Raw genomic sequence first — 15,293 nt, 5'->3', positions numbered from 1 at the left:
GTATGCCTGGTTACCATGGCAATGGTTTAAACTGTAGCAATGTGGATGAATGCTCTAGTGCCTCGCATAGTTGCCATGTCGATGCAACGTGCACAGATGGTGACGGGTCCTACGCGTGCCATTGCAAGAATGGATTTACCGGCAATGGCATTAATTGCCAGGATATTGATGAATGTGTAAGGAATAGCCATGGGTGTTCCTCAGATGCTCACTGTAACAACACGAATGGTGGACATGTGTGTATATGTCCTGTGGGCTTCACGGGCAGTGGAACGTCTTGCTCAAATATCGATGAATGTGATTCCAAAAGGTCAAAGTGCTCGGTGAATGCCCGATGCGCAGACACAATTGGTTCGTATACATGTGCATGCAAACCTGGTTATCAGAGGAATGGTGTCAACTGTAGCAACGTGAACGAATGCTCTAGTGCCTCGCATAGTTGCCATGTTAATGCAACGTGCATAGATATTGGCGGCTCCTACGCGTGTCATTGCAAGAGTGGATTTACCGGCAATGGCATGCATTGCCAGGATATTGATGAATGTGAAGAAAACAGCCATGGTTGCTCCTCAAATGCTCGCTGCAACAATACCAATGGTGGACATGTGTGTAAATGCCACTTTGGTTTTACAGGCAGTGGAGCTGTTTGTTCAAATATTAATGAATGCGATTCCACTCCGTCAAAGTGCTCGGTGAACGGCGAATGTGCAGACACACCTGCCTCATATACATGCTCATGTAAAACTGGTTACCATGGAAATGGTTCAGTTTGCAGCGATATAGGCGAATGCAGTAGCGACGGACACGGTTGCCATAGTGATGCGGCCTGCCGTAACACTGACGGCTCATACGAATGTCTGTGCACTGATGGCTTCACTGGGAATGGCACCTATTGTTTGGATATCGATGAATGTCTTGCACCATCATGCCATACGAATGCAAATTGTAGAAATACCCAGGGTTCGTATCAGTGCAATTGCAAGGAAGGATTTACCGGAAATGGCACACGTTGCCAGGACATACATGAATGTGAAGGAAACGACCATAACTGCTCCCCATACGCTCACTGTAACAATACAGACGGTGGGTATGCGTGTACGTGTAGCGTTGGTTTTACTGGCGATGGCATGGTTTGTTCGAACATTAACGAATGCAATTCCACGCTGTCAAAGTGCTCTGTCAATGCTCGCTGCACGGATACAAATGGTTCATATACGTGTGGATGTAAAAATGGTTACCATGGCAATGGTTTCAACTGTGAAGATGTGAACGAATGCAGTGGCACCACCAGCAGCACCGTGCACAATTGCCATAGCAACGCAGTCTGCCGAAACACCGATGGCTCTCACTTGTGCTCGTGCAGCGCTGGATTTACTGGGAATGGTTCGCACTGCTCTGATCTTGACGAATGTGTGGATGATGTTTGTCACCGCTATGCTTCGTGCAAAAACCTGGACGGTTCGTTTGCTTGCATTTGTAACGAAGGTTTCACCGCCAACGGTACTTCATGTGTGGACACAGATGAATGTTTGGGGGCAGACCACGGCTGTGATGTCAACGCAACATGTCAGAACTCTGACGGTTCATTCACCTGCCAGTGCCAGTCGGGATATTCGGGTGACGGGCACACCTGTGATGACATTAATGAATGTGATCAGGGTGGTAGGTGTGTCGACAATTCAACCTGCAGCAATACGAATGGGAGCTATCTGTGTGACTGCAATGCCGGGTTTACTGACAGCTCTACGGGATGCTCTGATACGGATGAGTGCACCTCAGGTAGCCATAACTGTACAGCACCAATGTCCAATTGTACAAACACAATCGGTGGGTATACTTGTGGTTGTGATGCAGGGTTCACACAGAAAGACAATGGTAAATGCAAAAATGTCAATGAATGCTCTCAAGCTATACCCGTGTGTCCTACAGAAGCAAATTGTAATGACACAATTGGTTCATACTCATGCCAGTGTCCTGCTGGGTTCACGGAGATAGTCAACGGTGAATGCCACAATATCGATGAATGCCATCTGGCAGAACACAATTGTCCTGCAGACACTAATTGTATGGACACAATTGGTTCCTTCTCATGTCATCCCTGGGACCGCACTGGTAAGATTTGAGGCATTGCATTCTCACGATGGAACAAAGCCAATAAATGTGTTTTTTTGGGAAGGGGAAGAGCGAGAGAGAGTGTGTGCGTGTGCGTGGGGAGAGAGAAAGTGAGAGACAGAGAGACAGAGAGAGACAGACAGACAACAAGAGACGAGTCTCTCTGTCTCTCTCTCTGTCTCTCTGTCTCTCTCTCTCTCTGTCTCTCTGTTTCTGTCTCTCTTTGTCTCTCAGCCTCTCTGTCTCTATCTCTCTCTCCTCCCCCCCCCTCTCCTCTCTCCCTCTCTCTTTCTCTCTCTCTCTCTCTCCCCCCCCTCTCCCCCCCCCCTCCTCACTCTCTCTCTCTCTCTTTTTCTCTCTCTCTCACACACACACACACACACACATCTGTATTATAATTATACGCATGATCGGGGTAAATAAAGCATTCCTCGTCTTGTTCCGCAACCCTTGGGGGTGGTGGCATCCCAACTGATGCGGAAAACTGGGCCTGCAGCTGGGTCTCGTTTGAACCGTGAATTTTTTTATTTATTTTTTATTCTTCAATGGCTACATGACTTTAAGGCCAAGCACAACGGAGTGTACCTGCTCAACAATGTGGGTATGTGCATGCCCCTTGTTTTAATTTGTGACATGAGCTGTATGTGGGCTGTATCGCATAGAAAAAAGGAAACACAGCCCTTTTGCTGTAACAGCGGTAGCATTTGTATTTCTTCTCTTTTGCTTTTATGCGGATCTGCACCTAGGTGCTTCAAGCACACTCTCTCGAGCTGCCACACCTCTCTGCCTGTGTGTGTGTGTGTGAGGGGGGGGGGGGGCTGTACCATTAACATTCTTTAAAAAAAAAAGTGTTTGCCAGGCAAACCCACTACTTTTAACTCGGATACTGAGCCAATAAAGATAATAAAAATAGAAGAAATCACATGGAAACGAGTTATGAAGCAACTGTCCACGACTGTGACAAGATAATAAGCAGTCAGAATGTGGTTGAATGTCTCAGTAGCATGTCAGTTTTTTCCCGTGTTATCGCACTTTCTGACTGCTTATTATCTTGCTACGCTCGTGAATAGTTGCTTCATAACAAGTTCCCATGTGATTTCTTCTATTTCAATTATACCCGCAACTAAACAAGAAATCTGCTCACTGCTGATTAACTCAATCTGCTCCTGCAGCGCTCACCCTCTCCCATACTTGTAAAGTTCAAAGTGATGTAAATCACTTTCCAACTGTTTAACTCACAATCTCACCTTCTCATAAATTTATCTCTTATTGGCGATGGTGCCATCGTGAGAATAAAGAATTCAACTAATAGTAGTAATAGGTTTTACCTATTAATACTATTTGACGGACCAGGCTATTGAAGATGGCAACAAAGCATTATACTCGCTACTGTCAGCTATTCTAACCGACCAACACAAACAGGGATACAGCTAACCTACCAACACAAACAGGGATACAGCTAACTGCAGGCACCGCAGCTTGATTTGAACTTTATTTGGATGTTCTGCTTTCTACTTATTTCTCTATGCCATCAACACAGGCAAAACGGGGAATGGGCTAGAGGTGCCAAAGGAGCTTGGCCACAGCTGGTGGGTACCATGGATTGTGGCAGTTGCTATTATGGCAGGGATTGCACTGGCCATTTTTATCATCATCATTGCCAAGAGGAGGAAAGTCAGGGCTGCTGTACACAAACATAAACACGCTACAGCGTAAGTGAACAGTGCTGTCGTGCTCTCAGCATTAACACCTACGACTATAGCCAAAGTTTTTAATAGCCTGTCCCTGTATACATTCACGCGATTACTCCTCTCCCTATCGTATTATCACACCTCTCCCCACTTAGATATACCAGCGCTGCCTCCTATTCCATTATCGTTGTCTGATGATTGGTTCAGCCATGAAACTCTGAGTCACAACGGAATTAATTTGCCAAGGTTTTCATTGTGTGCCTTTGTGTAATTCTTACACTCTACGTTTCCGAAATTTGCACAAACTCGTATCTGCCGGGGAAAGTGCTCTGTATTGATTGTCTCACTATATACTTGGCGACGCTAGTGCTTTTTGGGCGCTATTTTTGTCACTGCGCTAACCGCCAAAATGCTGGTTACAGGTCGTCCCTCGTTAATACATAACCTCCGGGACTTGACAAATGTTATGTATTAACGGGGTTTATGTACTAAACGAAAGTGTACATAACTTGCTTGTGTACCAGAATTTTTCACTTTTTTCAACTTTTCTTAGTGTTTCTTGCTGCCATGACTAGGAAGCGAGATATTCTTGATTTCCTCAATATAAGTAGAAGGAAAAGGACATATGGAAACGAGTCAAGAGTAACTCTCCACCACTGTAACTCTGTTACTCTTAACTCGTTTCCATATGTCCTTTTCCTTTCCTCAATATAACATAAACATTCTGTTATAACGGTCACATTCAGTGCAGATTCCATAGTTTTACATGATTCATGCCCAGCCGTGCCGGTACAGTCACTCGGAAAAAACAGAGCTTTGTTGGTTTGTGAGGTGCTCCGATTTCTGAGCTAATTGCGTCCACCAGTAGAAACTAGAACACGATGTGCCTCCACTGGAAGGCCAGAAGACCAAAAAATATGTACTATTGAGGTAGGTGGCATGCGGGTACGGAGAAATGTTATGTACTAACGGGGTTTATGTACTAACGGATTATGTACTAACCGACAAAATTTGTATGGAAGTGATCACGTTTCGTCCGGGCCTTGAGATTTCTTATGTACTAACGGGGTTTATGTACTAACCGGACTCGTATTCACGGGGGACGACCTGTATAAGGACTAAGCTTGCTGCGGCTTCAATCACCGCTGTATTCGCCTTGAAGAGTAATGGTACTGCAGGCCTAGTGGAAACTATAATCTGTACTGCGTGCGCTTATTCTGCTTGTCTGCCTTCATTAACAGAATAGTATCAGTGCAACGAACAATGGCAGATTATGAAGTACAATCTCAGATGTCCAGCCAATAGTAATATGTGAAGAGAAAAAAACTGGTGGACTATTAGTCATAACTAGTAACTTGTCGGCGGTCAAGTCAGCGGAATAGCGTGAGCTCCAGTGTGGGAGCAAACTCATTCCTATAAAATCATCGCCGAAGTCGCAATCACTATTTCGTAACTTGTGGGTCCTTTTCTCTGTACAGATCACTGTGGTGTCTTTTAGTAGAGTCGACCTCATATAGAAGCCTGTCTTGAATAGAATCCTGATTTTCAAAATACACTGTCGGCAAACAAGCCTGGTTTAGTGTTGACATACATGGTTTGTATATGCACCTGATGTGAATAGAAGCGTAGCCCTGACATCGTCTTCTGCAGGAAGAAGCCCCAGGGGTGTCGGACAAGCTACATTCACTGCGGTATTGACCGTACCACTATTTGCCTCAGGTGCCTTGTGAATCAATATAATGCTCTTACTTGTGGTCGAAATTTCGTAAAAATATTTTTTCAGATGAGCCACCCCAGCCCCACGAGTGAATTGTACTTCAGGTGGCTGACTGCATCACCCTAAAATACCTTGGGATGCCCATGAGCCCGGGCGGTGTTATTAAATGACATTACGGTACTACATATCACATTCAGCAAATGAAAGGGACCTCTGCTGATTCACAATCCTTGTTGTGTTGCACTTTTGGTCATTTTCCCTACAGCCACAGGCCGAGGAATGCAGGCCTTGAGCGTGCCAACACGACCGTCATAACCCTGGATGCAGATCCCGATATCTACGAAACCGTTAGCAGTGTCAGTCGCAAGCTTGCACACTTCAAATCGGGTGCGCTGCAACAGGATAATGTCTATGTCGACAATACATTGGATGGAGACAATAATAATTGGGAAACCATGGATCCAAGCCCATCATCACAGTGGCCAAGAATTTCAAACTTGAAAGACAATACGGATCAGGACTGCATCATAGGCAATGGCGGTACATCCGAGGAAAATCAATCCGTATCGGCCAACCATGAATCAGCACATGATCATACTGGACTTTCCTACGAATCCACTGGGCCGCAGTACTACAATGGAGAACCGTCGCAATTTTCCAGCCACATCTACTCCAGCAGCGACGAAATCAGCGGCAGGACCGACCGTCATCAGTTGAAAAAACAAATCAGCGTCATCAGTACCGTGTCGCTGGATTCAACCGAGTATTTTGAGATGTCAAGCCCCACGTCCAGCAGTCTACCCGTGCTACTGGAAGCGGCGGAGAAGAATGGATATCAAAGCTGTGGCTCTGTCGCGGAAGTCAGCAGCATAGCCTTGAAAACTACGAACCAGGGAAGTAGTAGAACTGATCAGAGCAGACGCGGACAGGAAGAGATGCTCTCCGACGCGATTGGATTGGACATGTACAATAACGGCCTCCACTGTCGTCAAGCTAACCAGCAGCCGTCAATCTCTATGAGGAGATGTGCCCCACTCTCACTGGCCAAACGTGCCTATCACGCGTGCTACAAGCCAGTCGCAGATGCGATGTCAAACCAATACCGGGCAGGTATTCAGCAGGGTATACTGGACAAAGGGCGGGGATTGCCAGTCATACAGGACACTGAGGATGGTGATTTTGCTGAGGAGGATACTGACCTGTCAGCCACATCTTTCATCAGTGAGGAGTGCTGGCACAGAAGCAAGTTCCCCGGAAACACCAGCTTCAGCAGAACGACTGCAAGCGCCAAAAAATACTGCAATGGTACAGAGGCATGGGAAGACCCAGAGAGCATGGACGACAAGTCAAACCATACAACACCAGGAGACACGCAGGTACACCGGTCTGGTACAACTGCTGGAGGAATTGGGGAATACGCAAATTTGGAAACAGAAGGCTCAATCCCAGCACCCGTCACTAGTCTGAAGAGAGTGAATGGCCAATACGTCCTCAGAGCCAACAACGATCAATTGGCCCCCTTGAATGCGTTCCGAGTGCCGGTCGAAGAAAGCCGACTTCAAGGCTATGTTGTCAAGAATGGACCAGATGGAAGCTATGCTCTGTTTGATAACAGAACCTCTGAACTGCTTGGAGTTGCCAGTGGTAATGAAATCAGCCAGGCCACGTGGCTAAACCAAGCTGAACTGACGAATGCGTTCAGCAATTCTCCGGTTCTGAAGTCAACTGATCTTCAGCCAGAATACAGCAACGAACAAGCCATTACCAAAAGCCTGTCTGGAGATTTGGTGTTCGCTAATACCAAACTAGGTGTCGCTGTGCCTGTGCAGAGTGTGTTCGGAGACAGGGTCAACGAGGGTAACTTCCAGGAGCACTCGGTGGCTGTAGATCGTCACGGATGTTATGCCCTACTGGATAACGAGACACGCTACCTGATCGCTACAAGTCTTGTGTTGGAGAAAACCAACTCAACAAACAAGGCACTGGAAAGCTGCCTGAAAACGCAAGTAGCCACTGATCATGGACAGATGGCATGTGACTCCTTGAGAGATGCGGCTGGCAAACAGTCACCCGTGTCCTTTGATGTTGATGCTGGAAAGTTGGCATTGCTGAACACAACAACGGAGGAACTACTGCGTGCAGCTGGTTCGTCAGTAGCTGCCAATGACTACTTATCCCAGACTAGGTGCATTGCCGCTCCAAACACCATGACTCTGCTAATGGAAGACACATTATCAATTGTGTCTGCATCTCTGTGCTTGCCCACTTATGATACTCAGCCACAATATCACATACTTGCAAGCGCCGCAGACGATCAATGCGACTATGAAAGCAATGCTAGCGCACTCGCCGAAGAGCAGTATCCGCTGTGTGATATTGCTACCGTCTTCAGGCAGGGTGCAAACCAGCAACTGTCCACTGAAGTGAACAACGATGAGTTGTACGCTGATGCTGATGTCCGCTCAGTTGTCTCCAGCAAGGAGCATGGCACAGCAGACAGGGATGCAGGTGTGCCAAAGTCCTTGGACGCCAAAGGCACTTCCCAAGCGCAATATGCGCTGTGTGATCATGTGAATCCAATGTGCAAGAGCGCGGCTAGCCAGCGATCTCTGATACACGACCCAACGGAAAATGAATACAGCATCTGTTTGAACGAATATCAGCTCATACCAAATACGGGCGACACAAGAAACCGCTATGTGGCTGAGACGCACAGCGCCACCTTGCCAAATGGAGCAACAAAAAATGGGCATATATGCGGAGCTAATGTAGTCTCACCGATCTCCGGCAGCGCAAAGACGTCTCGTAGCAGACCAACCTCACTTCACAGAGCACTACCTTCAACATCATATGCTGCCGAGCTGCGCTGTGGAGTAGCACCTGCAACAACGACGACAACAGAACAGGTCATTTCTCGACAGCCATCAACTTGTCCAGGCATGGATCTAGAGACCTATGAGACCATCAGTGGACATCTAGCATCAGTCTCTGCCGGCGGTGCTCGTAGTGACGGACCTGTGCTAGATCCGCTGGAGGGAATCGAGTTCAAATTCTGAGCTCCATAGAGCCAGCTACCAAAAGGTAAGAAATGTCTGCGATCCTAGAAGGAATGCCCTTTAACTTTCTGCAGCCGTTTACTGTTGGCCTGGCAAGGCTGAACATTGCATGACTGTCTCTCTTCTTAGAGTGTAGAAGTGATATGAATGATATCAAGGCCGTAAGCGGGCATATTTGCTTATGGACGAGGAGTATTGCAGGGGCGTCAGAAGGTATTTTTGTGTGGTAGGGTCAGCCATCTGAAGTACAATTTACTCGAGTGGGAGGGGTGGCTGAGCCGAAAAGTTTGGAGATTCAGACTGATCCCAGATCAGTGTATTGTTTTGATTCACGAGCTACCCAGGGCAAAAAGTGGTACGGTCAATACCGTAGTGACCGTACTGTGTCCAACACCCCTGTGTTGATTTTTATTTTATTATATTTTTTACTATTATTCACAAACGCAACTCGTAAAATAAATAATAATGTGGACAAAAACAAACAGGTACTGAGTAGGGGCTGCACTGGGCAGCAGTGATGGTGAGGTGCCAGGGGCTCCACCGACCAAAGGTCTCGGCTGCAATGCCACAAGCACGCACCAGGAAAAAGAAACAGAAATGTAATTGGCAAATGTGCCCTAGTGCATCTCTGTGCTGCGACTGCGCTTCTCCATAGCAGTATCTCATCTCATCGTGTCCTGGTGTGATCATGGGAATCAGATGCAATGACCGGGCCCATGCACTTTGTGTGTGTATGTACTCTATGTGTGCTTGGGGCGGGTGTATATCTGTATGTGTATGTGTGTGTGTGTGTGTGTGTGTGTGTGTGTGTGTGTTTGTGTGTGTGTGTGTGTGTGTGTGTGTGTGTGTGTATGTGTGTGTGTGTGTTGTGTGTGTATGTGTGTGTGTGTGTATTTGTGTACATGGTGTGTGTGTGTGTGTGTGTGTGTGTGTGTGTGTATGTGAGAATGTGTGCGTGACTGCGTGTGTTCGCTTAGACATTTGCATATAGTTGCTGCTGCCGAATTGTGGAAATCATCTCGGCAATCAATCTCAAGATGCAGAACTATAATCAAAACCAATCACGGGCATCCAATGGAATCATCTGGTTTCCAGCTATTTCGTCATCTCCAACCATTTTTCAACGGATGTTTCCTTCTTTTGCCTCAGTCTTCATTTCTACCTGCCCTGTAGAAAGAGTCGTCCATGTAATACCATGGAGAAGAGCAATGACGAATTCTTCCCCATTCGACTCCGCATCCGATTTCATAGTTATAACATTATGCTAGTTTTCATTCTCATGTCATGCAGTTCCATGCCTATGTCTAAGCAACAGGGTGGCACGATTGTTCGCCAATTTTCACAGTGCAGCACTATATGCTACAGGCCACACTGTATATTGCAGCACAGAAATACCCACACCCTTCCTCGCAACGCGCCCTTCACTATGGCGAAAACATTGACCTCGGGCATATACTCCAGTATCAGGATTGTTGGACACAGCACACAACACCTTGCCTATATCACTATTAGCCAACACTCAGGCACTCTTTTCTTATATATTCTTCACTTGTCCCGATTTAACCTACTTTCAACTTAGCATTCGTGCAAGTTGCACAAAGGAAGGAGATATTAACTTTGATGACAGCAGGCAAGATAAATAGACGGGGCCTTCACAATGAGAGCGAAGAAAGACGTTTCCTGACAGACAATAAGGCTATAACACTTGGAAAGAGAACACATTCACCTCAGGTGTTTAGCAACATCCTTTAAATTGTCAAGTGTTTGAAGAAAGCGTGTTTCACCTCTTCCTAAGTGTTGGAGAATAAGGACCAAATTGATGATAAATTGGGGTGAGAAAAGCATGGAAAATTACCCTATGAGTATGAGATGGCCTTCATGTGCAATTATGCAAAAGTTATTGAAGCAAAAGGACTTCTATGCATCGAAGGGAGGCAAGTCACTCAAAGCGTTACTAACGGGCAATAGTGTTTTTGTTTTTTTTTTGTTTTTTTTTTACTAAGTACACAACCTACTCGTCAGAAGGGGAGAAGACAACAGAGTATACAATGACAAAACAGCAGGGAGAGTAGGGGCTGCAAAGCAAGCCTGTGCTGGTGAGGCAAGCCCACAACACCGACCTATGGTCTCGGCGTTAACGTGAGCTTGCGCACCATAGCCTAAAAGAGGGGGTGATTTAGTGCGATAAAGACAAGAGAAGGTGAGGTAGAATGGATGAGGAGAAAGAAAGAGAGAGAGAGAGAGGGGGGGTGGAGAAAGAGAGAGAGAGAGAGAGAGAGAGAGAGAGAGAGAGAGAGGGGGGGGGGTGGGGGGGGTTGGGGGTGGAGAGAGAACAAGAAGAGAGAAAAATAGATTCAAAGGCAGTTCAGATGCAGTGAACATCATGCAATGCTTGGGGGGGGGGGAGCTTCAGGATGGAAATAGTTCTGAACTGTTAGAGGGAGTCTGTGGCCCAAAGCCACTGGCTTCGGCGAAGATGGTAGTGGACGTTCGCTTTGAAGGATTGTAGGCCCTTAGGAGATGGTGGTTTGGTGAAGAGGGAGGATGGCAGCGCATTCCAGGTGTTGATGATGTTGTATGGAAAGGCGCGTCTTAGGTAGTTAGGAGCGCCTGGAGGGAGAACATTTTCCAGTTGGTAGGGATGTGAAGCAGACTGTTGGCATTGTCTCCGGGTTACAGGTGCGGCATGGTGGACGACGAGAGGGGGGGACCATGGATCTCAGCAGAGGAGGACCTGGTTGGCCCAGCAGCTTGTAGACGAAAGTCAGTGCCGCCACTGTCCGTCGGGCCTCTAGGCTCTGTAGCAAGATGTTGGGTCCCAGGATGTGGAGGGCACGCCTCTGCACTCTGTTAAGGTGTTCAAGGTTAGTGGGAGCAGCTCCCATCCAGACAAGGGGAGCGTACTCGAGCAGGGGCCGGACGAAGCCGTGATACACGGCCAGCATGCCACGGCAGTCCAGAACACGAGCAGCTCTACGTAGGAGGCCAAGACGTGAGTTTGCCCTGGCAGCAACTGACCGGAGATGGGCGGAAAAGGATAGCTTGGAGTCAACCATAACTCCGAGGAGCTTGAGGTGTGGCTGTTGTGGGATGACCTCCCCTCCAAAGTTTATTGCAGGGACAGGCCAAGGCTGCTGTCGATGGCAGGAGATTCGTAGGAGCTGCGACTTGGATGGTTCAAACTTAACATGCCACTTTGTTCCCCATGCATGTAACGCATTAACGGAAGCTTGAAGACTGTCAGCTTGGTGTATGGCATCATCGCGTGTATTGACGCAGGCATACAGCGTGGTGTCGTCTGCAAATGTTCCCATTTCAGACCCTGGAGCCAGACAGCTATCAGCATCATTTACATATACTAGGAACAAGGACGGTCCAAGGATGCTGCCTTGTGGTACTCCTGCAGAGATCGGATAGCGATCGGAGCTCTTGCCGCCGATGACCACTTCCAGCGAACGACCTGTTAAGTAATCTCTAAGCCAGTCCAGGAGGGGGCCCTTCACACCGATGTTCCGCAACTTGTGCAGTACACCTGTGTGGGAGACTTTGTCAAAAGCCCCGGCGATGTCGACAGCAAGCACCTCCACAGATCCACCAAGGCCAGATGTGGCCGACCACTTGTGGTGTAGTCCCGTAAGTAGATCGGATGGACCTAGGCCTCGGCGAAAGCCAAATTGCCTTGGTGATAGGAGGTTTTGTCCCTCCTTTATTTATTGTAAATTGAGAACCCCCGACACAAGCGTTTATCACAAAAGGTCATTTTTCTTTCTTACTGACCGGTTTCATCTTGTTAAAGAATCATTAGAGTGAAAGGAGAAAAGAAAATACATGCTATTAGTAGGGCCAACTCACTTGGCCAAAACTAACTATGATACAAGTGGACCCATCAAAGCCGCTGGGAGCCCAAAGAGGCGCAGGGGTAGGGGTAATTGGATTGTGATCATGAAAGCATGCAAATGTGAAAGGTGCCGTGTTGGGACTATAGTATACAAATTTTGTTATAATACAGTACACGGGAAGTTTTGGCAGTGTCCAAATTTGGACACTGCCAAAATATTGTAAATTGAGAACCCCCGACACAAGCGTTTATCACAAAAGGTCATTTTTCTTTCTTACTGATCGGTTTCATCTTGTTAAAGAATCATCAGAGTGAAAGGAGAAAAGAAAATACATGCTATTAGTAGGGCCAACTCACTTGGCCAAAACTAACTATGATACAAGTGGACCCATCAAAGCCGCTGGGAGCCCAAAGAGGCGCAGGGGTAGGGGTAATTGGATTGTACAATTGTGATCATGAAAGCATGCAAATGTGAAAGGTGCCGTGTTGGGACTATAGTATACAAATTTTGTTATAATACAGTACACGGGAAGTTTTGGCAGTGTCCAAATTTGGACACTGCCAAAATATTGTAAATTGAGAACCCCCGACACAAGCGTTTATCACAAAAGGTCATTTTTCTTTCTTACTGATCGGTTTCATCTTGTTAAAGAATCATCAGAGTGAAAGGAGAAAAGAAAATACATGCTATTAGTAGGGCCAACTCACTTGGCCAAAACTAACTATGATACAAGTGGACCCATCAAAGCCGCTGGGAGCCCAAAGAGGCGCAGGGGTAGGGGTAATTGGATTGTACAATTGTGATCATGAAAGCATGCAAATGTGAAAGGTGCCGTGTTGGGACTATAGTATACAAATTTTGTTATAATACAGTACACGGGAAGTTTTGGCAGTGTCCAAATTTGGACACTGCCAAAATGTGTGCGGGGGCAGCCGCCCAAAGAGCCCGGAAAGTGGACTTTTTATTGAGCTTCGGAGCATTTCGTGCCAATGTGAGTGTGCCGAATCAATGTCACGGATTATGGGGATTTGGTGAACATGTTAGTTTTGGCAATAGGGCTTGAAAGTGATGACGTCAAAACGGCCAGGGAGTACTAAGTTGACATCAGATTTCTATTTTGGATTCACTAAGCCTAAGGTGTGACTTTGCTATTGCCTCAGTATGTGGGTGCATAGCAACCCACTCATGTCGTATGGAGGGGCGACTTCTACTTCGCCACCAGTTGTAACCCCGCCCCCAGTAGCCAAATCAGTCAGTTTCACTGGTTACATCACCTTGCTGTGAGTAAGACGGCTTGAAATGTGCTGGGACCCACACAAAAACTGGATCCAAGTGGATCCAATTTTTGAATTTTTGAAATTGTTGCTATGCTGTGACGTAGCACTTACAAGCCCTATATACTCCAAGGATCCAGGTAATTGCAAAAATAGTATAAAAATGATAGTTACAGGTACCAGTGGGCTCCTCACCACGTGGCTGGTTCCTACATCCATCAGCAACGTGGCAACCGAGTCCTGGATGCTGACTTCCATATTTATAGCCCTTTCCCAAAGGTGCTCGCCCTTTTTTCCCCTTTTTGGCCCTTTTTGGAAGAGCCCGTTTCTTTCGCCCTTTGTTGCGTTTTTTGGTGAATATCGCCCTTTTCTTTTTTAAAGAAAAAAGAAAGAAAAAAGAATGTCTGGCACCTATGAATTCAGGGGATGGCCCACACGACACACGTACGCCTGGTAAAAAGAAAAAGAAAAAAAGAAATCATATTAACAAAGAAAACTAAAGAAAATGAATGTTTGGCACCTATGAATTCAGGGGATGGCCCACGCCTGGTAAAAAGAAAAAGAAAAAAAGAAATCATAACAAAGAAAACTAACTAATAGCGAAAACAATACAGCCATATAACAAGAGATGAGGGTTAACCCAGACGACACTCGGCATTCACTAGAGCTGAGGGGCACTCCAGCTGCTGATCCAAAGGTGCTCGCCTGGATCGATGACCTCTTAAGCTTGCAATCGCCTCGCCCTTTTTTTTTAGCTTTTTTAGCTGAAAAAGTGCTAAAATCTGTTTGCTCAGGAATGCGATCACAGTTTCCGAGTGCTCGATGGGCCTTTTTTGGGGGCAACAAGTTAGTTGGTGAAGATTGTACCCGGTGTACACAATGCTGTAAAAAGTGGGGTTTTTGAACTTTACTTCCTGTTTGGCCTTTCGTGGACCCTTAAATGGAAGAGTGCGAAGCTTGGGTTCATATCTGAACATGTATCATGGCTATGCTTCACTGAAAAAAGAGAACTTTTTGCCTGTTTTCACTGAAAAAGAGCACTTTTTCAGCATATTTTGAGGGACGCGAAAAGCACTACAGTCCATTCAGAAAAAAATGATTTTCTAGCTTTTGGCCATAAATGGGTCAAACGTTGAGTTTTTTTAGAATTTTTTTCTGCAATCCCATATGGAATCCTCTTCCAATTATGTTTCTGAAGTTTTATTGTCCAAAAAGCAAGCCATAGCAAGAATAGGATTTCGGCCAGGTTTTGCCCCAAAAGCACTGAATTGGGAAAAACCATCAAAATCCAGGCCGTTTGACCCCGCCTGCAACAGTGCATTCTGCGGTTCGAACCCCAGTTCATGCACCCTTTTTGGACCCTTTTTCAAATTTCAAAGTTCGCAGCACTGCACTGTGTACGATGAAATCACGAAAAATCGCCAAATACGGGAGCTCGCCAGAGCCAGGACCCATCTTTTTATGAATGGACTGTAAGTGCGAATTAAAAGAGCACCTTTGGGAAAGGGCTACTTCCATATCGGGCGCCTTGGGGCCTGATATGCTGACAACGGCGTCCTACATGTACAGGAGCTAGGAGGTTGAATTCTAACGACCCAAAAGGT

The sequence above is a fragment of the Sycon ciliatum genome, chromosome 10 (genome assembly GCF_964019385.1).
Source record: "Sycon ciliatum chromosome 10, ocSycCili1.1, whole genome shotgun sequence".
Classification (NCBI taxonomy): Eukaryota; Metazoa; Porifera; class Calcarea; order Leucosolenida; family Sycettidae; genus Sycon; species Sycon ciliatum.
This window is presented reverse-complemented; position numbering follows the sequence as displayed.